At 42.6% G+C, this 24,295-nt stretch overlaps 1 protein-coding gene and 1 pseudogene across 1 annotated transcript in view; both read right to left on the bottom strand.

Annotated features, from left to right (window-relative positions):
- The window catches only part of LOC112249374 (talin-2-like), a gene marked incomplete at its 3' end in the record, with an annotated part of 114,391 nt that extends 96,268 nt beyond the window's left edge, over window positions 1-18,123 (bottom strand). Inside the window, 1 exon segment of the mRNA XM_042321220.1 lies at window positions 17,978-18,123.
- A 2,155-nt stretch (window positions 18,124-20,278) lies between these two features.
- On the bottom strand, window positions 20,279-24,140 carry LOC112249370 (annotated as a pseudogene).
- Window positions 24,141-24,295: the final 155 nt, after the last annotated feature.

Below are 24,295 nucleotides of genomic sequence, written 5' to 3'. Positions count from 1 at the left end.
TCAACAGTCTTGGTTTCTCAAATGATTGCCTCGCCTGGTTCACCAACTACTTTTCTGATAGAGTTCAGTGTGTCAAATTGGAGGGCCTGTTGTCCAGACCTCTGGCAGTGAGCAGAGGTTATATCCTTCCTGTTTGGCCCTGTCCGGTGGTGTCCTTGGATGGGGCCACAGTGTCTCCTGACCCCTCCTGTCTCAGCCTCCAGTATTTATGCTGCAGTAGTTTGTGTCGGGGGGCTAGGGTCAGTTTGTTATATCTGGAGTACTTCTCCTGTCCTATTCGGTGTCCTGTGTGAATCTAAGTGTGCGTTCTCTAATTCTCTCCTTCTCTCTTTCTTTCTCTCTCTCGGGGGACCTGAGCCCTAGGACCATGCCCCAGGACTACCTGACATGATGACTCCTTGCTGTCCCCAGTCCACCTGGCCGTGCTGCTGCTCCAGTTTCAACTGTTCTGCCTTGTTATTATTCGACCATGCTGGTCATTTATGAACATTTGAACATCTTGGCCATGTTCTGTTATAATCTCCACCCGGCACAGCCAGAAGAGGACTGGCCACCCCACATAACCTAGGAAGAAACCTAGAGAGGAACCAGGCTTTGGCCTTTCTAGGGAGTTTTTCTTAGCCACCGTGCTTCTACACCTGCATTGCTTGCTGTTTGGGGTTTTAGGCTGGGTTTCTGTACAGCACTTTGAGATATCAGCTGATGTACGAAGGGCTATATAAATACATTTGATTGGATTTGGCAGACTATGGGGGTGCCACAGGGTTCAATTCTCGGGCCAACTCTCTTCTCTGTATAAATCAATGATGTCGCTCTTGCTGCTGGTGATACTCTGATCCACCTCTACGCAGACGACACCATTCTGTACACCTCTGGCCCTTCTTTGGACACTGTGTTAACTACTTCAATGCCATACAACTCTCTTTCCGTGACCTCCAACTGCTCGTAAATTCATGTAAAACTAAATGCATGCTCTTCAACCAATCTCTGCCCGCACCCACCCGCCCGTCCAGCATCACTACTCTGGACGGTCGTGACTTAGAATATGTGGACAACTACAAATACTTAGGTGTCTGGTTAGACTGTAAACTCTCCTTCCAGACTCACATTAAACATCTCCAATCCAAAATAAAATCTAGAATCGGCTTCCTATTTCACAACAAAGCATCCTTCACTCATGCTGCCAAACATACCCTCGTAAAACTGACCATCCTACCGATCCTAGACTTCGGCGATGTCATTTACAAAATAGCCTCCAACACTCTATTCAACAAATTGGATGCAGTCTATCACAGTGCCATCCATTTTGTTACCAAAGCTCCATATACTACCCACCACTGCAACCTGTACGCTCTTGTTGGCTGGCCCTCGCTTTATACTCGTCGCCAAACCCACTGGCTCCAGGTGATCTACAAGTCTCTGCTAGGTAAAGCCCCGCCTTATCTCAGCTCACTGGTCACCATAGCAGAACCCACCCGTAGCACCCGCTCCAATTGCTATTTTGTAATTACTTCGCCACCATGACCTATTTATTGCCTTACCTCTCTTATCCTACCTCATTTGCACATAGACTTTTTCTACTGTATTAATGATTGTATGTTTGTTTATTCCATGTGTAACTCTGTGTTGTTATATGTGTCGAACTGCTTTGCTTTATCTTGGCCAGGTCGCAGTTGCAAATAAGAACTTGTTCTCAACTAGCCTACCTGGTTAAATAAAGATTATTTTTTTAAAGTATCAATCGCAGTATCCAAGTAACAGAGATAAGACAGCACGTAGGTAAATAGACTTCAATGTACATGTTTTTATTGCCGCATGAATCTGTCGGGTAGGAACCCTTCCTCAGCGTGCAAGGCAATGGCAATCAATGTCACAACAACAAGACTTGACAGGTGGGCATAATTATAACTTCACAGTCAGTTTTGGCCCAATCAAGAGAACCCAGCCAATACTGACTAGAGGTCGACCGATTATGATTTTTCAGCGCCGATACCGATTATTGGAGGCCCCAAAAAGCAGATACCGATTAATCGCCGGTTATTTAAAACTTATTTGTAATAATGACAATTACAACAATACTGAATGAACACTTATTTTAATTTAATATAAAACATCAATACAATCAATTTAGACTCAAGTAAATAATGAAACATATTCAATTTGGTTTAAATAATGCAAAAACAAAGTGTTGGAGAAGAAAGTAAAAGTGCAATATGTGCTATGTAAGAAAGCTAACGTTTCAGTTCCTTGCTCAGAACATGAGAACATATGAAAGCTGGTGGTTCCTTTTAACATGAGTCTTCAATATTCCCAGGTAAGAAGTTTTAGGTTGTAATTATTATAGGAATTATAGGACTATTTCTCTCTATACCATTTGTATTTCATTAACAAATTCTTATTTACAATGATGGCCTTCACCGGCCAAACCCGGACGACGCTGGGCCAATTGTGCGCCGGCCTAAGGGACTCCCAATCACGGCCGGCTGTGATACAGCCCCAGCTACTTGTCTCCAACCCCTCTAGCCACTCCCTCTGGCCACTAACACCTCCAGATCGAACCAGATGCGAGAATTTACAGTCTGCCAAAGCAACCTGTGACTTCCCTGTGACTGTGGGTGTTGACACTGTAGCTGGGGGAGGCTAAGGAGGGGGGAGATCCATGGTATACCCCCCTGGAAAGAGAGAGTTTGGAGAAGAGAGGAGGGTAGGGTGTAGTTAGTGTTTCCCTCTAGGTCAGCAGAGTGGGGCTAATTCCAGGAGTAGGCTACAGCTTATCTTTCAACAGTTACCAACTCTCACTCACACCACAAGATTAAATGCATACTGGATAATAATGCTGCTGGGATTAGATTAGGAACTGATGAGCAGACAACAATAGAGATGTCTGGGGATTGAGAGAGAAACTATTTTTACAACAGCCAAATATCCACCCTCCTGCTGAGATTTGCCATTTAGGTTGCCTCAGTCTCCCAGTCCTTGTCATTTGTATTGGGAATATGGCTGTATACTGAAAACAAATCACCAGGGATGATACAGTGAGTTTGAGTACACCGACCTCACTGGGTTGCCAGGTTGTGTTGTGGTAATGTTTACCTAGAGTGTACACTCCCCCCATTGACTGTTTGTAGTATTTACCTTCCTACTCCCCCTCATTGGGGTGAGTTTAAATACTCTGGGTTGCCAGATTGTGTTGTGGTGTTTACACACTCCCCTGCATTGGGATGAGTGAAAGCCTGTGGCAGGCAGTTGCAACATAAGCACTGGTCCAACCAGGGAGGGTTAAGGCATGGTCACAGGTAGCATTTGCCGGTCGAGAGCACTTAGAGTACCATCGGTAATTTGCAAGCCAATTCTACATATAGAATTGCGTGCACAGTAAATGCCAGCAGTCAAACGTCCACCAGCGGGTTGTCCCTAAAACACACAGCATCGGGAAAAAAACGGCAGATCAATCTCCGGTGCAGTGTGTGTGGTCCCTTAGAGTTAGGAATTGTCTGTTGTTAACCTGTGGGAATGTGTGTGTGCCAGTCAAGTCCAATCCCAACCCACAGCCTGGAACAGACAATCCAATCAGGGCCTGGGAGGGAGCTCCCATCCAACACAGCTAATTCACTTAACACGAGGCAAGGCACAACAGCAGAACAATGCCCACCTCCAGCCTTAGATTTCTCACCAGAACTAGAGATCATCAACAACATGCCTAATAAAGCCCAGGACAGGACTAGGAACCATGCTTCTACCCGAGTCTGCCTTTCTTCAGTGTATTTGGGTCTAAAGTGTTTCTGCTGCCTCTCATCAGTGTATTTGGGTCTAAAGTGTTTCTGCTGCCTCTCTTCAGTGTATTTGGGTCTAAAGTGTTTCTGCTGCCTCTCTTCAAGGACTAGGAACCATGCTTCTACCTGAGTCTGCCTCTCTTCAGTATATTTGGGTCTAAAGTGTTTCTGCTGCCTCTCATCAGTGTATTTGGATCTAAAGTGTTTCTGCTGCCTCTCATCAGTGTATTTGGGTCTAAAGTGTTTCTGCTGCCTCTCATCAGTGTATTTGGGTCTAAAGTGTTTCTGCTGCCTCGCTTCAGTGTATTTGGGTCTAAAGTGTTTCTGCTGCCTCTCTTCAGTGTATTTGGGTCTAAAGTGTTTCTGCTGCCTCTCTTCAGTGTATTTGGGTCTAAAGTGTTTCTGCTGCCTCTCTTCGGTGTATTTGGGTCTAAAGTGTTTCTGCTGCCTCTCTTCAGTGTATTTGGGTCTAAAGTGTTTCTGCTGCCTCTCTTCAGTGTATTTGGGTCTAAAGTGTTTCTGCTGCCTCTCTTCGGTGTATTTGGGTCTAAAGTGTTTCTGCTGCCTCTCTTCAGTGTATTTGGGTCTAAAGTGTTTCTGCTCTGAAAAGTGTACAGCAAGAAAAGTGTCAAATAAACCCTTAGAGAATGAGACACATCATCATGAGACATGTTAGAAGCCATGAAGAGCTGCCCTGAGAAGTTACCTCTGGTTAATTGATATGGACATGGGTTAATCCACCTGATCTGGATCAGGAGTTTGAGGTGTGTGATCACGTATAACCCGTGTTGGGACAAGGACAGCATTCTTCTCCATTCCCTAATAGTCTTAACAACAACTGCCTGAGGAGGGCTTCAATGTACCCTTTATCTTTCTGCCAGATCGGAGAACTTCCCACAGACTCAGTCATGTCGTCAATATGAAACTGTGTGCTCAAACTTAAGACTATTGAAGAATGACATTTCAACAAGACAAAGTAGAAAACAAAAAAACGTGTATTGGCTTATCTCAATTAAATTCAAACTGGGGATTTGAGTGATGAGGCCATTTCCAAGTCAGGGCCAGGGAACATAAGCACTGTTGTTGCAGCATAGAAAATCACAAGCTTTGCATTAGTCCCACAGGAAGTATAACGCAGGTAGCCATAATCAAATACTTACAACTGGGTGGGTAAGACTGACAGTTAGGGTTTCTCAACTCCCCAGAATACTGAATATTCACAAACTATATGATAGTTCCTCACTAAAAACTGTCCATACATAGCAGTTTGTCACTCAGTGCATCCCACACTACTGCTAATAAAAATGTGTTACTGTCAAGCCACACCCACCACTGACTACCGCAAATTCCACCAAATTGAGCCACCACCCAAATTAACAACCATGCATCCAACAAAACACAGGGCTTGTTAATGACTGTACAAACTGTTACTGTACAGTACTTCCAGTCAGCTGTTCCCAGTTTAAGTTTTTAACTGGACTCTGGACACATTAACCCCATCGCAAACTAGCTATTCCAATGAAAAAGGAGCTCCCTCTCTGCAGGCAGCCTTCTCTTCTCTCAGTTCCCATCTGAGTCAGATGAGTTGTTAAGTAGTCAAGTGTCCACTGAACCACAGACCAGGGTACATAACACATAATCACAAGTACCCAGAATATGTAACCAAGAGTTAATTTCCTAGCAAACAATTCATAAACAAACCAAATGTTGAATGGGATGGAGTTAGGTCTTTTTTTTATTACTGTTGAATTCTACTGTATTTCCTAGAGATAATCCACTGAAGAACTCTGAGCCCAACTCCAAAATAACTAGACAGTATAGAAGTGCTTTAATAGACATGCCCAATCATATACAAGCAAACAATATTCTCAGTCTGCAAGTAATTTGCAGATAATTCAATCACTGCAATCAGTTTGCACTGTAAATTGGTTGTTACCAGCAAAAATATTGTAATCAGATTAAAAGGACATTTTGAAAAACTAGATGATTACTTCTTGGATTACTTTTCAATTTAGAAAGGACTTTTGAGCAAAAAAAATATCTATACATTTTTTCAATGACATTCAATTCTGCATTGAAAAAAGGCGCATGTTTAAGTTTGTTCCACCTGAGCGAGTCTGACCACAAGTCAGAGACCACTATGACGAAACCAAATGCATCTGATGGATCCTTTAGAATAAGACAATGTGTCTTAATGGGAAAGTAATCAGATAACGCTACAGAGTTTGGGTAATCCAAAAATTGCATTACAGATTACAATTTTGAACGGGTAACTAGTAACTAATTGATTATATATAGAAATTTACCCAACCCTGCTACTCACCCTAAATTATTCCGCTGCTCTGTCATTTGCTACATACTTTAATCTTAAGTTGTTTGTGGTGTTGAGTGGCGTTGCACAAAACAAAGTGATCAGCAATTGGATCGTCTCTAACCAATCAGAGTGTCAAAGCCAATGACACATTTTCAAACTGCAGTGTGTTCTGATTCGGCCCAACTCATCAGTTTCTGGACCGATCAGACGGCCCCGAATGTGTTCACATTTGGTTAAAGGTCGGGGAGGTACTCCGATCCACACTCATTGAAGAGGAGAAACTAATGTACATGGGAGTTTGGCCAGAGCAAGGAGTCTGGGTAGCCAGGCAACAGGCTAGTATCAGATGAGCCAACCAACTAGCTTGCTCCTCATAGCATATGGAGACCGGGATCATGTTCATTTGGGCACAATGTAGCAAAATGTTTTGCAGTGGGAAACAAAAACAAGGGTTAAGGTAGTCCCCTCTCTGTTTCAGTTGCTGTCAAATGAACATGACAAAGACCACACTAGGGCAGCGTGCTAGCTACTGACCTGCCCCTAAGTAGGTGTTGGATTGTCTGGCCTCTCTCCAAGGTCTCCCTCTTCTCATCACTCAACTGCCTCCTCACCCTCTGGACTTGTTGGTTCATCAGATGTTGAGGAGGCCGTCTAATGTTAGCTGTTGTATCCATTTAGTTGCATTAGCCGAGCTGAACTCTCCCCCCTTTGCATGCTGCGACAAATTAAAGGTTATTTTCAGCCACTTGAATAACGTTGGCCTGTCCACATATAATAGAATCCAGATGCCTCCCTGCCATACATGACACTGCTGCAAAACCTCTTTAAGCCGGAGAGGAGGCTACAGAGATAGTGGGGGATAGCTGCAGAGATAGTGGGGGATAGCTGCAGAGATAGTGGGGGATAGCTGCAGAGATAGTGGGGGATAGCTGCAGAGATAGTGGGGGATAGCTGCAGAGATAGTGGGGGATAGCTGCAGAGATAGTGGGGGATAGCTGCAGAGATAGTGGGGGATAGCTGCAGAGATAGTGGGGGATAGCTGTAGAGATAGTGGGGGATAGCTGCAGAGATAGTGGGGGATAGCTGCAGAGATAGTGGGGGATAGCTGCAGAGATAGTGGGGGATAGCTGCAGAGATAGTGGGATTAAAGTAAAGGCTCTCTCCAGTCTCACTTAGCCTCTTTCTGTCTCAGTCGCTGTTCCCATTTTGAAATCTGGAAGGGAGCACTGGCTGCGCTCCCATTTTCTCTCCCCTCCACTAATAAACAAAGAATGGATTCCCTTATATAGGTCTAATGAGTACCCAAACGGGCAGGCAGCAGGCGACATCAGAAAATGCTCACACAAAATACTGTCCGAAAGATACCTGTGCGTCCCAAATGGCACTATTCCCTACATAGATATTTTTTGTTTACAAGCAAACATCACATTTGAGTGATGTGCACACATCTTCACACCAAAAAGCTCTAAAACAGGATAGCTAACGCTGATGTTGGGACCTTGACAAACTTAACAGTCTGAGTGATGACCATGAAAACACACAAGGCTGGTGGCTATTGCTAATTAGCTATGTTCAACAAGTATATTATTCTTCTGGCTTTATCTAGCTCTATTTGTGATATTTTACCATGCTAGGTAATCAATACTCCGATGACATCTGTGATGTTGTAGACAAAAACCATCTAAATGAGGTTTTGTTAACTTGCACGAGCTGCATCTCAAGTTGGAGGATTCTATATTGACTCCTACGTAAACAAAGCCCTTTCTGGTGTGAACCCGCACGCGCTACTTTTCATGATACAGCTAGGAAATGGGTCTATCCTGCACTACTGTTGAGCAGGGCCCATGTACAGTGGTATATTAAAAGGGCACTTCAAGAGCTATTTTCTGGTCACAGTGGATGCATTTACTGTTGTTGCATAGGGCAGTGACAGTGTCAGATAGGTCATGTTTGAAAGGACTTGAGAAGCAAAGCCGCACTAAACATTTCAACACAAGAATGTGTCAAATGGGGCCATTAAAAAAAGTTTGTCTTGGAACATCATGATGCAGAATCCCGAAGGCACTTTAGGCCTGGTCATTAGAGCCAAGCAGAAATAATGTATTTGTTACAGTCACAAGTCAAGATCAAAATGCAACAAAAGCAAATAAGAAAAGTAGAAGGGGCTTCCATTTCTAACTAGATTATACATGAGAAAACATGGGCAAAATATTGCCCAACCAAACTCAAATTATTGGTAGGTTTATCAATGGACATTCCATTCTCTGTTCAGTGTTTCTAAAATCATTTTCTAAGACGCCACGCGGTCCTCTTTGAAAAAGAAATTCCATTCTAAAGACACCAACATGAAAATGTTGTCCGCAAAGTGCAAATTCCTGCACCATAGGATGAATACACCATCTACTCAGGTTTCCAGAGGCTCACTGGGGCTGTACAGTGACAGTCAAAAACGACCAACTATATAACTGGCCCCTGACCGCTCCACATATAGCTTGAAACACTTTGGCATTAAGGGCAGGGTGAAGGGGAGCAAGTGTCTATAAGAAAGGGAAAGGACAGCACCTTCAGAAAGTATTCACACCCCTTTACTTTTTCCACATTTTGCTGTGTTCCAAAGTGGGATTAAATGTTTGTTATATTTTGTCAATGTTCTACAAAAAATACTTCTTGCATCAAAATACTAATTAATAAAAACAAAGAATGTATCTTGGTTAGATAAATATTAAACCCATGTTAGAATCACCTTTGGCAACGATTACAGCTGTGAGTCTTTCTGGGTAAGTCTAAGAGCTTTGCACACCTGGATCGTACAATATTGCACATTCATTTTACAATTCTTCAAGTTCTGGCAAATTGGTTTTTGATCATTGCTTGACAGCCATTTAAGTCTTGCCATAGATTTAAGCCGATTTAACTGTAACTGTAAAACTGTAACTACGCTACTCAGGAAAATTCTATGTGTTTTAGGGTATTGTCCTGCTGAAACGGTGAATTTGTCTCCGAGTGTCTTTTGGAAAGCAGACAACCAGGATTTTGACTATGCTTTGCTTTATTCTGTTTCTTTTGATCCTATAAAAACCTCCCTAGTCCTTGTCGATGACAAGCATGCCCATAACATGAAGCAGCCAGTTGCAGTTTTACTTTAGTGCCTTATTGCAAACAGGATGCATTTTTGGGAATATTTGTATTCTGTACAGGCTTCTTTCTTTTCACGCTCTGTCAATTGGGTTACTATTGTGGAGTAACTACAATGTTGTTGATTCAGCCTCAGTTTTCTCCCATCACAGCCATTAAACTCTGTTTTAAAGTCACCATTGGCCTAATGGTGAAATCCCTGAGCGGTTTCCTTCCTCTCTGGCAACTGAGTTAGGAAGGACGCCTGTATCTTTGTAGTGACTAGGTGTATTGATACACCATCCAAAGTGTAATTAATAACTTCAGCATGCTCAAAGGGATATTTAATGTCTGCTTTTTTAAATGACCCATCTACCAATAGGTGCCCTTCTTTGCGAGTCATTGGACAACCTCCCTGGTGTTTGAGGATGAATCTGTGTTCGAAATTCACGGCTTGACTGAGGGACCTTACAGATAATTGCATGTGTGGGATACAGAGATGAGGTAGTCATTCAAAAATAATGTTCAAAACTATTATTGAACACAGTGAGTGCATGCAACTTATGTGACTTGTCAAGCACATTTTTATTCGTGAACTTACTTAGATTTGTCATAACAAAGGGGTTGAATACTTGATACATTTTAGCTTTGTATTTTTCATTCATTTGTTAAAATTGAAAAACATAATTCCACTTTGACATTACGGGGTATTGGGTGTAGGCCAGTGACAAAAAAATCTCAATTGAATCTGTTTTAAAATTCAGGCTGTAACACAATTTGGGGGAGGAAGGGGGGCATCAAGGGGTGTGAATACTTTCTGAAGGCACAGTACAAACATTCAACATAATAGGCACTATTTATCCGACACACAGGGTTAGGCTAAGTAGCCTCTGGTTGTGATTCAACAAACACAGTCCTCTGAACAGAACGAGATGGATAATTGCTCATTTAATTATTTATTTGGGAGAATCGATGATTCTGTGCAGTCCAACTGCAATGTACGTAGTCAATCTCAAACATGCACATACTGTCCTCTGTCTCTGGCCTCTCAGGATGAGTAACCAACCAACCTGTGGAGTGGGTGGAACAACTTGAAACCATGACCCTCCCTCAACTACCAAGGCAGGCAGGAAGGCGAGCTGGTAAACATTTGCAGCAAGAAGAGAATCTATCCTTATAGGAAAACCAAAAATAGAAGCCCTTGCCTGAAGCCAGGCTAGGGAAGAGGGGGGGGTGGTGGGTTCCACCCACATGATCTCAACAATACAACCAGGGCCAGACACACTTTCTGAGGTATTCCAACCAGGAATGACATTTTCAGCATGGTTACCACCTCAACGGAGTCAGAACAGGAATACATTTCTGATGAGAGATATGAATGGTAGAATTGTGTTAACAAATAATGCACAATCATCAGAAGTCCATTTGTTTATGAGCATTTGGGGATAAACAAGGTGACTTAGCAATAATTGGTTTGGACAACCAACTGTTGAGGGAATGTCCAATGTGTAGCAAAGCTAGTAGCAATACCAGAACGAAAGCACACCCAAAAGAACTTCAACCCAGCTTGAACAACAACGAGAATCAGGTGCTGGACTAAAGTTTTGTTTACCCCACGACACTTCAACATCCAGGAACATAAAGGAGCAATATTATTTTGGGCTATAAGACTGTTCCACTCACATCAGCCAGGTTTGACTTTCTCTCACGAAAAAGGAACATTTCATATTTTTACAAAAAGTAGTTCCACTGTCAGTTTGTATCAGTCTTGCAGATCAGAACAACTCAACCAGACAAAGTTTGAAACCTGTTCACTCAGATTGGATAGAGGCTACTCAAAGGGCTCGCTAAACTGATATTGAATTCTGGATTGCTCCCTGGGCTAAATAAGGTCACAAGGATCAAGGTCAAACAGGTAGACTACACAGTGTGTCAGGCAGTGACATGGCCAATCATCGCAGCATCTGAGCTCATAGCAGTGTGTCACTATCATGGCTGCATTTACAGAGGCAAGCCCAATTCTGATCTTTTGCCCAATTATTAGCAAAAGATCTGATCTGATTGGTCAAAAGACCAATTATTGGCAAAAGATCAGAATAGGTTTGCCTGTGTAAACACAGCCTAAGTAATCAGAGTTTTACACACCTTAGGCAAGTAGCCACACAATCAGACATTGCAATGCTGTGGTCATTTACAGTTAGGAGACAACACGGTGTGTCAGGTAATGACATGGCTAATCATCAAAGACTACGAGCTAATAGTCTGTGTGTGGTTTTACATATGATAGCCAAGCAGTCATTACAATCCAATGCTGTGGTCATTTACTGTTAGTAGACACCTGATTACAGATCAGACATTTCTGTCCCGGTGACTAAGAGACATGAGCCCCGGCCCCCGAGGGGCCTGGTGACCATGCCAACCATGGAGATCTGCCAATACCAAAGTCTAGCAATAGCAGAGGCTCTCAGCTGCAACCTCAAACAGATTTCAGAGCAGATCTGCTTTCAGCTGCGGTGATCCAGTATGACAGTTAGTTCCCCTAGCACTGGCGTGGGCCAAAGGAGGGTGGGTACAGGGGTTGTCTCCCAAACGGCACCCTATTCCCTAAATAGTGCATTACTTTTGACCAGGGCTCTTTAGGGAATGCAGCCAGTGACACGACACCTTGAATTTGGCCCAAAGGCCAGTAAAGTGCACCTTCTTAAGGACACCTAATAATGTGTAATGGGAAAGTATGATTTTGCCATATAAACATGTTCAGTACAAGCTGGAGTTCCGTGGGATGTGGTTCTCACTTCACAGGCTCTGTCCCTTTCATTAAAGAGAAACAATCAACTAAAAACTTGTCGGTTGTTAAATTACAATTCTATAATGTAAACTTACGTTTTCAGAACCCCCAATCGCTTTCAATTACAGAATGCAGTTCATTTGAAATTCATTTTTTAATGGTAACGCATCACTGTTGGATGAAAGGACAAATTATTTAAATATAACAACTATTTCAATTAATCATGGAGAAAAGCCCAACCACATCCAAGGCAATTAAAGCAATATAGTGAACAGTGTAAGTGGATAATTAGCTGATTCTAGCACAGAAGCTAATGTAACCGGTTGCCAACAGTTCCTAGAAGATACTACAGTAGTTAAAGAGATTGAATGGGATGTTAAGCACTTACAAATGGGTAACATATTGTACGAATTGGAATGAGATCTTTTTTTGTGGGATGTAACATAACATTTTATACGAAATGGATGACTCGTTTTGGCTCGTTATCACTAATTTTACAACTACTGACTGAAATTATACAAAACCTTTATAAATTACATCTTTAAGCACCAGTTAAATCTAGAACCAGTCATAATTCAAGTCATTTTGGTCTAGCAGAAGGAGGAACAGCAACACCATATAAGATATGAGGAACAGTTGCTGAGTTAGTAACATCTCTTTATGCTATGGGGCCTACGTTTGGAGTGCTGCATGGGTCTGGATATGAATCTGTAACGTTGCTTTTTGCAAAGCTTAAGACTTTAATTTTCACAAAGACACAATAGGCTACAGCCAAATGAAAGATTTTATCAGAACAGACCCCATTTTTAAAACATAATTCTCACAAATGATCCTTGCCGTTTGAACTAATGCAGCTTGTCCTGTCAGTTTACACAGGCTACAGATGAAGGGTCATTGTCTCACATGACATAACAGTGAGGACTCTCCTGCATGGCAAACACCACAGGCCAGAGAAGTTGTATGCAAGAGGCAATTCCAGAGAAATAGCATCACTGAATCATCTTAAAAAAGGTACAATTTTGGATCTGTCCAATGGTCATTTCAGTTCTATTTAGTCATACTCATTGACTGCATTTAGAACTCCATCTATGAATCTGAGCGGGGTTACATTTCCGCAGCCCCATCCCTCCGCTGTATACCAAAACAAATGGCCGGGCTGCAGCTGCTTTCTCTAATCTCAGAATGTAGCTTTAAGCCTGGCATCTCTTTTCAATTATAGGACTTCTTGCATCAGAACTGCTAAGAATGATCAGCCCTCACCACAAGCATGGACTACCCTTGTGTAATGTCCAGTACTTAAACAAACAATTTACAAAGGCCAACCAATCAGAAATAGCTTTGAGACATGCCTGGCAAGCAGCCATATTTGATTTGCAATGCAAACAGGAAGGCCTTCACATTACAACTCAAATGCATGGAGGCAGATGAGTGGAAGTGGAAGGGACACAGTATGGGAAATGTTGACTGGAATATGAATACCCAATTTCAACCTCCAACCTTTTGGATCCTGTGCATGTCAGAGGTGTAGTATTTTATCAGTTGCTGTTGGCAGGACCGTAGTCCAGCGAGCTGCAGCTGTGATACTTGAATGCCGTGTGTTGCCTGTTGCTAATTATAACTGAACATGAGAATGTGACAGGGTGGGAGAGCACAGGAGTGCACCCACTGAACCGTGGGTTTGGGTCACATGCTCTTAACTGTCTGGGTCCAAACTAAGGCAAGTTACAGTTCTCTACACTTCTCCCAGAGTGTGCATTAGCACACTTTCTCATATGGATTTTACAACGGTGGAAACTGCCTTCAGGCAACGATTAAACCAATCCCATGCTTTTTAATCAATACACTTCTGGAAAAGGGTGGAGAATCAGATTGTATCCTAACTAAGCGTTAAGCACAGGCAGGCACAGAAAAGCCCTGGTCTTCAAAGTTCAAAAGGAATCCTGCCGAAGTATTGGAATCTCATGATTTGGCTCTTTTGTATAAGGTTACACATAGCTGGGCTGGGTCACACTGAGGTGTGAAATTCAGATATATTGTTGTTACTGTGCACAAACACAGCTCTGGGGCTGCATTCCAGAACGTGGCTGCTACTATGGACTGCATTCATATAGTTGCTTACCTTCCATAATCACACCTAAAATGGTTCTTAAGAGTATTATAGAGGTTAACTCACCTTTATACCCAAGTGTGTTACCCAATGGAATGATACACAATGCATTAATCAAGAGACTGGCTACAACTTAAGTGATCAAATTCAATTATGTACTCAAATAAAATCAATAGGGGACTAAGGATACACAGCAGTTATCGTTAGGAATAGTTCTCTGCCCCAACCACTTCCTCTGCAGTCTGCACACATCAACCAAGCCCACAGAGAGCTACTTATCTTCCCCTGCGTCTCATCTACATCCTAGTAGGCCTGGGTCCCACCTCTCCCCTCAGAATGAAGGCACCTGACTGCTGGCCTTGGCAGCAAAGCCCCCCTCCTCTCCCCTGGTCCTCCAGACCACCACGTTGACATTGCACATCCTGCTGTCATTATGCTGCCTGTCGACAGACTGGTTGACTCCCAAATAGGACTATTCCCTACAAAGCTCATCAAATGTAGTGCACTATATAAGGAATAGGGTGCTATTTGGGACTTAGGGCAGCCTCCAGCCCTGCTCATTACTTCCTCTCCCTGGGTTGTGATGACAGGCAGCAGAGGCCACTCTGAACACAACACAGGCTGGATCAATAAATTAGCCATCACACTCGTGATGAACTCCTCCACAACTGGACGCTATTGGCCTTAGAGGTCTTTATAAGCCATAAACACATTGGCCTGTGGCTTTGAGAGGCTCTTATTATCGCCTATAGTTGGAATGTGGCACTATCAGGTTTAGTACGTAAAATACAGAACAATGCATGAACCAGCGGTCAGCACCATGTGGGAAATGGCATGGATGCCAAACAAAGTGACAGACTGTAGCCTATAATCATAACAGAATGTGTATTAACGCTTACAATCATATTGCCATTAACGTAGAACAGACCCACATACAAATGCTGTCATGTATCCCATCATCACATATTCATATTAAACTTCTGCTGCTAAAGCGATGTATTCATTGTTCATATTAAACCATGTGAATATAAAAACTGCATTCACGACTCCATTCACGGGAAAATAAGGCAGCTATGCTGGTTAGCATCAAACAACAGTTTCATAAAGGGCTTGATTCTTATTCTAAATACTGTCACTTCATGCCACTCATTGAAACAATAAGAATATTTGTCAATCACTGCTGCTTTGACAGAATGTAGCTCAAACTGCTAATAATGTAATGGATGAATACGCGTTTAAAAAAGTCAGAGCAGTTTCTAATACAAGGAGGAAAAGGCTTTTGATTGATGTTTCGTGAATGTCAGATGTGTGTAAGCATGAAAACGATAGAAGTTAATGCTGGTGATGACTGACCTGCAGTGCATACTAAGCATCAATAAGAACGGTTCAATAGTTCTTATGGAGGAATATTTTACAAATGGTCAAGTGGAAAATTAACCAGGGTTGCGTTCAGTAAGACAAAACGGTGGGCAACAGCGGAATTCAACGGAAACAGTACTGAACGGCCAGTATAGTGCAGTACGAGTTGTGATTTCAGATGGTCACACCCATATTGATCAGGCCACACATCAAATCTGAGCAAACATACCTCAGACTGTTGATGAACGGTACGCTATGTTTTAGGGAAATGTGTCGTTCAGTACAAACCGTCACACAACCTAGCAAACGTTGATGCGACTTGAACCCTCTCTCTGTGTATTCAAATACTTCATTGCTTTTCTATGACAGAGTGGAAGACTAATCGTCTGGGAAAAGCCATGCAGACCCTCCATCGGCTTCAACAACTAGACCAGGGCCCAGTTTCCCAAAAGCATATTAAGGCTAAGTTAATCATTAAAACCACTGAGCTCAATGGTTCTAACGATGAACATAGCCTTACGATGCTTTTGGGAAACCGAGCCCAGAGCTGTTAAATTCCGGTCCTGGAGAGCCCAAACGCTACTGCTTTTAGTTTCTACCTGGCAGTTAATTGCACTTTCCCGGTGTACTCAGTCTTATTAGAAGAAAAGCATGAAAACTAGAAGTGTTTTGGCCCAACAGGATTGGCATTGAACAGCCCTGAACTAGATGAAGAGAAGGGAAGGTGCCAACCCCATGTAGAGTGACATTACCTTACCCTGGCCGATCAATAGGATCAATGACTCATTTCAGACATAACAAACCAATCCCAGTATGGTAGGTGTCCCAACAGAGCTATCGGTCAGTCTTCTCAGACATTATGTACCTAGAACATCCTCACTAGAAGGCCATATCTTTTTACTGGCACGCCAAGGACTAAACCAGGGAGTTTTCTGAACCAAGTACTTTTTGTCCATAAAACTACCCAAAAAACCTAGCTTGCTCAGCAAACATTTCAAACATCCCCCTTTTTCTGCCACTCATATCAGTGTCAACCGTCTGCTTACCAGCTGAAACCAACAAGTCTACCTCTAGCCGCACTCCAAGATTCTTATAGGCTAAATGACAAGTTTGCCCAGCTTTACTAGTGTCCTTTACAAACAGCAATAAAATAAGAATGTATCAACACTGTACATGCAGTCATTTGAATAATCATTCACCACATAAAAAAAATAAGGAACATTATTTTGTACTATTCTCAAAAGGATCGAATTGTAGTTATACCAAGCAATGGTAGGCGATATTGTGCCAAATGAATGGTCAATTGATGATATTCTGCATTTAATAGGCTACATGATCACAGTGGTACGTCAATGCAAGTCAAGGGGTGTGGCACTACCATGCGCTGCAAGAAGGCACACATTTAAATCACAAAGTAAATAGAGTCATTCGTGGATACTCCACAGCCAACAATTATCCGGACCGTTGCATATTCCTGGTTACATTGTTGCGGTTTTTATGACGAGCGACACCTTGATATATTGTAGCGACCAGCACCCACGCTGGTGCAAAGCTCACGGACGTGGAAAACTGCTGCTGAAATACTGGACGAGTGTGGTTGGATTTAAAAATCATTCGCGTGCTTATTCGGCCAGATTCACTATGCAATGAGTGCCTCTGATATAGGGAAACAGCTTGGCACACTGTGCTGTGTTTCATATAAAACATATCAAAGCATAGATACTTTAATGGCGTATCATGTATAAACGGAGATAATGCAAAGTTTTAAAAGGTGTCTCTAGTCTAGTGGTACTCACTGATGGTAGCGGCTATCGGGTTATAATATGGCGGTTTCAAATCGCCCCCCTCCATGCAGTTACAATTTAATTGCCATGACCCCTACGCATGCACAGCCTATATTTCTAACAAGAATGTAGACTATTTGTTACATTGGATATACTCAGTAATGTTGATTACGTTTACAAACGGTGTTATTATAAAGGGCTCAATTCGGCATTCTCATTTCACGAACAGAGCGACCCCAAAACAAATGGACTTCGACTCCTGCTTCTCTTCTCACCAAATGCAATATATGTGGTCATTTAGCCGAAAGGGTACATTTGGGTCTAAACTACTTCATTTCCTGTAGTAGTATGAAAATGCAATGACGTTCATGTGAAATTCCTCAACAGCCAACATCCTCTGCAGCCTAATCTCACACCATGAAATGTGATTTTGACCATAAATTCAGGAAAAGTAGGGGACACGCTCACGAATTGCATTAAGACACTGTATGCACAACAGTTCAGAGTTTACATCTCAGTAAAAACTATGCAGTAAGGATAACTCTGAAACAAGACATACAATCCCATTCATTCGATAGTCAAGCAAGGTTTCTACATCGCCTCGCTCGCTGTTTTGCAACGCACTCCCATCAAATCCCTAATTAAATCAAGCATGGACAGAGAGAATGTCTCATTTCGACGTCTATTCAAGAAGCGGACTGGACATACACAATAAGCCGGCAGAAAATGCTATCCTACCTGCTAATGTTCTACTGCTTCATTGCCTGCAATCAGCCCTTCAGATGCACATATAACCAGAAGTCCTGCTCTATTGAGTAAAAACCCGTCCTCGCTGAGGAAATCTCAAAGTGGCCAAATAATGAACAGTAGTGGTGGTTGGTGTTGAAGGGAGGGGAGGTAGCGGGGTGTTGGGGATAGCGCTGGGAGAGCGGAAACACGTCATAAAAGAGGGACCTTAAGGGGCTTTGTAGTCACTTCTGCATTGTAGACAATTATGTCCGTAGCTGTGTTCCATCTACTGTTGTAAAAAGCGCTTTGAAGTCCATTAGAGGATAGGGTCTGAGAGAGACGTCGCCATGGTACCACAAGCAGGAGCATAATAGTGACACATAATATAATTATATCATGGCCCAGTTTCTAATAGCGATGGAATTTAGGCTTACGACTGTTTTAACCATGCATCTTTCCTAAAATGGCCCGAATATGTAACATGCGTTTCCCAACACCACATAGACTTATCACATCATTGCGCAGATGTTAGGCTACACGTCATTAAATATATTGAGACAAATTACAGACAGTAGCCTACAAGTAGCAAAATATAACTCAATTGATTGAGCTTGAAATGTACAGCACTAGTCAAAAGTTTGGATACACTTACTCATTCAAGGGTTTTTCTTCTACATTGTAGAATAACAGTGAAGACATCAAAACTATGAAAAAACACATATGGAATCATGTAGTAACCAAAAAAGTTCTAAACAAATATATTTTAGATTCTTCGAAGCCACCCTTTGCATTGATGACAACTTTGCACACTCTTTGCATTCTCTCAACCAGCTTTATGAGGTAGTCACCTGGAATGCATTTCAACTAACAGGTGTGCCTTGTTAAAAGTTAATGTGTGAAATGTATTTTTATTTGAAGCATCATTTTATACGTTGCTTGTTTGTATCAATTGCAAAGACATTGGCAAGTTTGTATTTGTACTCAACTTTGTTCTGAAGTTATCAGCAGAGAGATAGGGATGAACCATGTGATTCTATGTTTAGTGGATATTTTCTGTGTATAAAGTGGGCCAAAAAAGCATCTAACGACGCACTTAGCCCCCCCCAGTCTACTATAGAGGAGGAACGCTGTGTAGCCTAACTTGGCCCTTGTTTTCAGGGCAGAGTGTAGTAGAGGAAAGAACTTGGCACTCACTGTCAGGGCAGATGAATTTGAAATGAAGACAAACCCGTAAGGTGGTGTTAACCCACAGAGTGAGCTCCAGACAGAAGTATAAGGACAACATTATTCCAGGGATTCTGGTGTGAACACCCTGGAACACCTACACTCAGTTCAGACCGCCTGCTGCTAATCCTTACCCTTAGTTCTCATGTTAGGCTTTACTCTGTCCAAATGTTTTATTCTATTTACTATACTAAATTATCTTTCAGTATAACGAAGTGCATTGATAAGCACATTGTAATTACTAATCGAGTACAAGACTGCTCCTAATATAGTAATAAAATAATATGTGTTGAACAAAAATATACACGCAACATGCAACAATTTCAATGATTTTACTGAGTTACAGTTTAAATAAAGTCAATTTAAATAAATAAATTAGCCCATAATCTATGTATTTCACATGACTGGGCAGGGGCGCACAGGCCCAACCACCCACTGGGGAGCCAGGACCAGCCAATCAGAATGAGTTTTTCCCCACAAAAGGGCTTTATTACAGACAGAAATACGCCTGTTTCACCAGCTGTCCGGGTGGCTGGTCTCAGACGATCCCGCAGATGAAGCTGGATGTGGAGGTCCTGGGCTGGTGTGATTACACGTGGTCTACGGTTGTGAGGCCGGTTGGACGTACAGCCAAATTCTCTAAAATTACATTGGAGGTGGCTTATGGTAAAGAAATTAACATTCAACTTTCTGGCAACAGCTCTGGTGGACATTCCTGCAGTCAGCATGCCAATTGCATGCTCCCTCAACACTTCTGGCATTGTGTTGTGTGAAAAAACAGCACATTTTAGTGGCCTTTCACTGTCCCCAGCAAACAGATTTGTGCACACAATTTGAGAGAAATACGCTTTTTGTGTATATGGAACATTTCATTTCAGATAATGAAACATGGGACAAACACTTCACATGTTGCATTTATATTTTTGTTCAGTGTAGTACTCCTGTAAGAACTCGTAAAAAGCTCAAGTCTCACTCAGTCTGGATGTGTACAGCACAAGGATGTCTACAGCTATATGTTTATGGTACAGCAACCTAGTGACGTTATATTTGGTGCAATTAAAGCAAACTCAATAAGTGAGAAAATATAGAGGCATATTTAGAAACCAGATTTCACAGAGATTTATTTTCACTCCGACACATTTTCATGTTCAAACATCTTGCTTCCTCTAAAACAAGTAACCACAGGCATCAATGGGATAGACTTCAAGGCCAGGGCCTGAATCCAACTTGACTGTAGATTCATGGAAATTTCTACATATGGAGGTTTTAATGTCGTGCTTCAGTATTACACACAAAAGCAGAAACAGAGTGAAGACCACTTTCCAAAACGTAATATGCTAATGTGGGTCTACCTGTGGTTAGTGAGAAGAGATTAGCACCGTTGTCTCAGTGGCACCCTACCAGATACACAAAGGGTTATATGAGGTACTCTTTCTTTTAAGGAAATTATTTTCATTTCTGGAAGGAAAAGTAAAATCGGTATTCCATAATTCTTTAACCTATGTTTTACCAAAACAAGTTAGTATGGCTGAGTTAAATTCCATAAAAGGGCTTGCCGCATGTGGATGAGCATTCAAATAAGGCTATATTCGGCCACAGCCCTTCTCTGGTTATTGTATGACTGCTGTATGACAGGTCAAATAAAGTAAATACTGCCACCCCGTGATTACCCGTGAGAAGTGCAAACATGTGCCGCACACCTGCTGCTTGTAAGAGGGCATGATTTTTGTACATTACCAAAGACACTTCCTCTTTGGAATGACATGCGGTAACCATCTGGGTTAAAAAGAGAAGTCAGATCATAGTTCCAGTCTCAAACATGATATGGCATCTAAAAAGGTCAAATTGAAAGACGATCATGCCTGTGTTGGAGACAAAGGATTCAGTCTCACACAGCTGGTTTGTGCTATCATGGATACAATCATTTTAATGAACAAATTAATCAAACAAGTTAGTTCTGCTTTGGTAATATCCTTATTTGTGGCAGACCCACTAGTAGAGCAACCCCCCTTCTTCCTCCTCCTCTTCGGCTGCTTTGGGCTCAGGCTTCCTGATGGAGGACTCCATCCCAGGCAGCCGTCTCAATCTTCTGCACCAGCTCCACATCCCAGGGGTGGGTGACGAAGCTGAGCACCTCCCCATCCTCCATACTCCCTTCCCGGCCCACCCGCCCCGCCCGGTGGATGTAGTCCGTGTGGGATTCTGGGAAGTCGTAATTGACCACCAGACAGACCCTCTGGGTGTCCAGTCCTCGGGAAGCGATGTCGGTACAGATCAGCACGTCCACCTATAGGGATAGAATTTGAAACATAGCCTATAACGTGTCTCTGTTATTAATAACATGTTAGCTATGTGTTTTGTTTTGATCTGTGGTCAATGTGTTATTGTTACTGGGTATCTTTTTAAAGTGTTTCTTTATTGTGTGACATGGAGCTTGTCACACAATATGGACATGGATATTGTCACATGGAGTTTGATAAGGAATTTGAAACTGCATAAGCAGACAAAGTATTTTCTCGTCTCATATCACCTGTCCCTTCTGGAAGGAGTGGAAGATTCCAGCCCGGAGGGAGGCAGGCATCTCCCCCTGCAGTCGGACGTGTCTCAGCCCCATGTCCTCCAGGGCGTAGCCCAGCCAGTTGACTGTAGAAGCCCGGTTACAGAACACCAACACCCCAGCCTTGTCCTGCTCTGCTGCCTTCAGCGCCTGGTGGAGCTCCAGAAGCTTGTCAGCTCCCCTCACCTGAACATGGAATAATATAGATTTGTTATATATAGTATACTATAAATTATATTCTATTGTTTATACTTTACTAATTTAATACTATAAATTATATAGTAATTTATAGTATTAAATTAGTAAAGTATAAATTACTAATGTAATTCATAGTATTCTGTCAAACTATTTTCTTTTTAAAGTTAAATCACAGGATTTGCTATGATGAATCGCGATTAATATTTGCTCAATTTGAGCTGTAATAGATTTTTAGACAAAAAGCATTATGGAATATTGACGTCTTGATTTTGTCCAATGTAACGGTAAGCAAAATCTGATAAATTGATGAACTCTTTCTTTAACCTCAATGTCAACTTGATTTGACATCGCAATGTTGTTTTTAGCTGTAGAGATGTATTTTTAATGCCTTCAGACAATGTGAATAATCAGAATTTAAAAAAAAGTGTGCACTAAAATGACAAAAAGTTAACTCCAGTTAACTGATCAACTTTGACAGCTCTACTATAAATACCTAAGTACGAGTACATGGTTTTTATATAGGCCCCATAGACACTTTACAATATTGAAGAACACCAAAGAAAAAAAGCACTAATACCAAACCAATGAAAACAAGAAAAAAAGTGGGGAATACCTTCAGGAAGGTCTGTTTTACATGTGGCATGAGGAAGTGAAGATTCTTGCTCTTGATGGTCACCATGCTGCCCAGGTCCGTCACCTATAAGAACAAGTCAGTCTCATTTTAATGTGCATTTTTCCATGGGTCTCAACACATTTTACATAATGAGGCAGGAATATGCACTGCTTTTGACCAGAGTCCTATGTGGTAGTGCACTATAGTATAGGGAGTAGGGTGAATAGGGAGTTTGGGACGCAACCAATGTAGGAAAAAGTAATGATAATGACCTGACTGAGAACCTCTCCGACCCCACCGGGGAACGTGGCCCCCACCACCACCAGCTGGGCCTTGCGGGTGGGGCCGGGGCCCCGGGTCTCTGAGGGGTCGCAGGCCACGCAGGTCTGGGCCAGGATGCTCTCCAGCATGCCAGAGAAGCTGGGATCAAACATGGTGTCTGCCTCATCCACCACCATGAAGCTCAGCTCCCCCAGGTCTAGATAGCGTCTCCGCAGGGCCTTGATGAGGGCACCAGGTGTGGCCACCAACACATCCGGGGGACCCTTGGTGAAGGCCAGCTTGATGTTGCCCACACCTCTCCCACCTCCCACTGTCTTCACCATCAGCCTGAATGGGCCACACAGGCTCCTGGCCACAGCTGAGACCTGGTCAGCAAGTTCTCTAGAGGGGACAATGATAACAGAGCGAGTCCTGGGTGTGGTCTCTATAGACTCGGAATCTGCTGCTTTCTCAGCCTGTAGTTTGTGAATGACAGGCAACAGGTAGCTCAGGGTTTTGCCGCTGCCTGTCTCAGCTGTGCACAGGATGTTATAGCCTTTCAGGAGCTTGGGGATGGTTTGTAGTTGAACGGTTGTAGGGCGAGTTATGTTGTCCTTGCCCAAAGCCTCCACTAAGTCCGGGCAGAGGTGAAGGTTGTGAAATGTAATAGGTTTACTCTTCTCTTTGAGTTTGTCACCCTCCTCATCCTGGATTTCAGTGACAACGGGTGGAGTACGCTGAGTGTTGTTAACCGTGAAGTAGTCACCAAATGATTTGTTGTGTTTCCATCCTTTGGAGGAGAGATGGGAATGCTCAAATTTCCCAAGTGTGTAGCCTGCGGACTGATTCAGTTCTGGGTTCTTGCTTTTGATTAGGTGCTTGACAGCCTTGATGGTGTTGACTTTGTTCTTGCCTCTCACTTGCTTCACATTTTCTACCTGCTCCTGCATGTGTCTGGGAATGCGAATGACCACAGGCTGTGCTGTGGTTGACATGGGATGGACACCACAGGCTGAAACTGATTGTACCATGAATACATGCTAGTGCTCTGAAATGACCCGAGGACGGGTAGTTGTGTTTTGATATCAACGTAAACAACACTGAGTAGCCGACCTTCACAGACTGCATTCTGATGGTAAGTTAGCTAGGAGGAATCAGCTGGTGCACGTCTTCACCATCAAATAGACAATATCGTTTCTGTTGTATTTCATTATAGTGTATAATTTATCAAATGCTTCCGTTTTTACCGGACTGTATTTTCCGTTCAATTTCAAACATTTAATTGCCCATGCGTCGGTGGCGAATAATGATGACGTCGATCTGTCGCAAGAGATGACGCCTTCCTTATAGAATAGAACGGGTTGCCCAGATAGAAATCTAATATATGGTAATGTGTGGTAGACTAGTTTGATGAGCTTCTATCCGTGCTCTGCCTTGATGATACATGTACTAAATCATTATTGTATTGACTATT

This window comes from Oncorhynchus tshawytscha, linkage group LG04 (genome assembly GCF_018296145.1).
Source record: "Oncorhynchus tshawytscha isolate Ot180627B linkage group LG04, Otsh_v2.0, whole genome shotgun sequence".
Lineage (NCBI taxonomy): Eukaryota > Metazoa > Chordata > Actinopteri > Salmoniformes > Salmonidae > Oncorhynchus > Oncorhynchus tshawytscha.
This window is presented reverse-complemented; position numbering and strand designations above follow the sequence as displayed.